The sequence below is a fragment of the Octopus bimaculoides genome, chromosome 8 (assembly GCF_001194135.2).
Source record: "Octopus bimaculoides isolate UCB-OBI-ISO-001 chromosome 8, ASM119413v2, whole genome shotgun sequence".
NCBI lineage: Eukaryota > Metazoa > Mollusca > Cephalopoda > Octopoda > Octopodidae > Octopus > Octopus bimaculoides.
The window spans coordinates 28,946,999-28,950,723 of record NC_068988.1 but is presented as its reverse complement, the minus strand read 5'-3'; the positions used below and the strand labels follow the sequence as shown (position 1 = coordinate 28,950,723).

Below are 3,725 nucleotides of genomic sequence, written 5' to 3'. Positions count from 1 at the left end.
ACACACACACACACACACACACACACACACACACACACACACACACATACACACACACATACACACACACGCACATAGAAATAATAATCGATCGAGCTGTCGTTGTATTTATATATGTGTGTGTTTACACAGTTACCCACATGTACACTCTATAACAACAGCTCGATGATTCCTTTCTGCATTTTATTTCAAGCTTTTCGATAAGTGTTTGAAACAGAATTTATATTATCTGCGTATTTATCTTATAAGATTTGTTTATTGCTGATGTTACTGTTGTCTATCAAGACAAACATCAGCAAACACAACAATGTTCATCAGGTCAAGTTTGATCGAGAAACCCAATCGAATTTCGTCATTTCTCGACGTTTTAATAATATCCATGTTAACGTTAACTTCCTTTTTTAAAAACGATTGGTTGTGAAATAAATTTGATTGCTATTTCTAGCCAAGGAAATGATCGTGTGGAGGCCTTTTCCTTGACTCGTAAAAGAAAATTCTTGGAGAAAAGCGGAAGGTCAGTTCATTCAGTGAAATCCTTATATTGTTAATGAAGCTACACTGTACACGAATTAAATGTTGTGGCGGAAATCTGGAATTCTCCGAAAATATCTTTCAGTAATTTCCTTTATGTACAATGATTGAACGAAAAAGGAATTAATAAATAAATACATATAAAATCGAACTGAGTCTTATTTCACGCTTTAAAATTTGATAATACTCCAACTTGGAACATTATTATTGACTGTAAAACGAAAATTACAAAAAAGCAGTTAAAAGCACAAAGGAAGTTGATTTAGGGTACATGCTGTAAGAATGTAATGAAAATATTCCGCTCTCGCTTTCAGTATTTATGCTGAGACAGTTCACCGAGGTCGGGATTGTATTTGAAAGAGTATTGCATTTTGTAATTCGATTTCGCACAAGAGAATGAAAAGCAACTAAGGATCTAACGTGAGAAGTTTTGATTTGGTGGCGAAATTGGGTGTAAATGTCAGGAATAGAAGGTGAAAAAGCACAGTAATTTAAGACTGTTGGACAAAATATTAGTGTCAGTTCAATAGTTACATATTCTACACTTGTCACGTCGTATTGCAATGTTAAGAAATTATTTTCTGTCTTCGGCAGTGACTGTTAATGAGAGTATTTGTAAAAGCTCGTTAGCAATTTTTTGAGATTATTTATATTACTAGTCTACATATTTGGTAAGGGTTTCAAATTTTGGCACAGTGCCAGGGGAAGATGATTACCTTGACCCTATTTCTTAACTAGTAGCTATTTCATCGACCCACGAAAGGATGAAAGACAAAGTCGACCTCGGCGAAAATTGAACTCAGAATGCAAAGACGGATGAAATGTTGTTAAACATTTTGTCCAGCTTCCTAACGGCTCACCACCTTAACTACATATTTAATGCTGAGTTTTGAACATTAATGATAAATTCAAACTTTTATCAATGTAATCGTCAGTTTTCTCTCTCTATCTCTCTCTCTCTCTCTCTCTCTCTCTCTCTCTCTCTCTCTCTCTCTCTCTCTCTCTCTATCTCTCTCTCTCTCTCTCTATCTCTCTCTCTCTCTCTCACTCACTTTCTCTCTACTTTCCTTGCAAAAAGACATATTAGCACTAATGATCTTTCTTTTCACTGTAGGTTAACTTAAAATTGGTGACACATTAGTTTTAATTCAGTGATATTTATTCACATTTAACGACATATTCAATACCTGCGCCATTCTGACCGGGAAAGACGAGATTAATATGCAGCAAATATGATAAATATTTTAAACTGTTGTTGGCTGCAGCGACAACATTCGAATATGACAGTTAATATGCATAGGAAATTGAAGTTATCGCGTACAGATATCTGGACAATAAATAAGACCAGGGAGAGATACCTGCTTTGTGTAGCAGAAATCATCATCAGTAAGAAATTTATGATGAAGAAATGCATCTATAAAAATAAAAACGACATATTTAGAAACAATATTTCATGATGAAGTCGCCATGATGTAATTCTGTTAACTCTTTAAAGTTCGGCGTTAAATCGATTATTTAACTCTAACATTCGTTTCGTTGGTTATACAGGCTTTTTAAGAAAGGTCAAAAGAGAAAGACATGATTGTTGTTGGCACTCCGTCGCTTACGACGTCGAGGGTTCCAGTTGATCCGATCAACGGAACAGCCTGCTCGGGAAATTAACGTGCAAGTAGCTGAGCATTCCACAGACACGTGTACCCTTAACGTAGTTCTCGGGGGATATTCAGCGTGACACAGTGTGACAAGGCTGACCCTTTGAATTACAGGTACAACAGAAACAGGAAGTAAGAGTGAGAGAAAGTTGTGGTGAAAGAGTACAGCAAGGTTCGCCACCATCCCCTACCGGAGCTTCGTGGAGCTTTAGGTGTTTTCGCTCAATAAACACTCACAACGCACGGTCTGGGAATCGAAACCGCGATCCTATGACCGCGAGTCCGCTGCCCTAACTACTGGGCCATTGCGCCTCCACAAAGACAGGATACATATGAAGTAAATGAGCTACCCAAAGCACTTAAGCAGATAACCAGTACCAGCTTCCTTGCAATATCCCTCTGCATCAGTATTTCTTCACACAGCCGTAAACCACAATTAGTCGAACACTTAGGGGTTCCCCCTCTCTGCTGTACACCATCTAAATTTTAAAAGGATCACACCCAACGCATTTGAAGGAAATCCTCTACTATCCTCAACTGAGAAGAGTTCAGCATCGCAATATCCAAATCATTAAAATCCTCAAGATATTATAAAGAGTGCGTTTATACATTGCACGATTTGCAAGCTATCTTACTTCCTCAAGCTCAATAAACGCCAGCTTCCTTGACAAAAGGACCTTTATCATCATTTAAGAATCAACCTAAACCTCGAAACAAAGGACTTCTGTAAATAACTTATTTTTACTTACAAATAAACACCGCTTTTTCTCATGTGTCATCTCCAGCCCCTAATACGTACGCACACGTCTATAACAAGACATGAGAAAGTATTTTCAAACAGTAAGTAAAAGTTTCAAATGACTGAGATAATAAGATAGATTATTATGCTAGGAGAACTGTCTCCTACTTCTGTTTCTGCATTATGACAATAGCTGTAACTCTTAAGACAAAATTCGATAATAATAATAATAATAATAATGCTTTCTACTATAGGCACAAGGCCTGAAATTTTGGGAGAGGAAATAGTCGATCACAACGACTCCAGTACTTGACTGGTACTTAATTTTTAGACCCAAAAGGATGAAAGACAAGGTCGACCTCGGCGGAATTCGAACTCAGAGCTTTGCGGCAGACGAAATACCATTAAGCATTTCGCCCGGCGTGCTAACGATTCTGCTAGCTCGCCGCCTGCTCTAACAAGAAATAATAGCACATGATGTAACATGGCGGGATTGGTGAGAGTAGTGAATTTCTATGTATTTAGTGTGGAAGTGACAGAGAGAAGATGCAGTTTTGTTATCAGTGCAATAGGTAAGATACTGGTTTCGAATTTTGTCCCAAGACCAGCAATTTCGCGGAAAGGAGTAAGTCACTTACATCGACGCCACTACTCAACTGATACTTTTTTACCCCGATCCCGAAAGGATGAAAAACAAAATTGACCTCGGCGGAAGTTGAACTCAGAACGTAAAGACGGACGTAATGCCGCTAAACATTTTGCCCGACTTGCTAACAATTCTGCCATCTCGCCGCCTTGAGGAA

The 3,725-nt window shown here is 38.1% G+C and overlaps 1 protein-coding gene across 1 annotated transcript in view; it reads right to left on the bottom strand.

The window, feature by feature from the left end:
• Positions 1–3,725, bottom strand: part of LOC106875959 (visual pigment-like receptor peropsin) — a 183,431-nt gene that overhangs the window by 125,486 nt on the left and 54,220 nt on the right. The window lies entirely within an intron of this gene.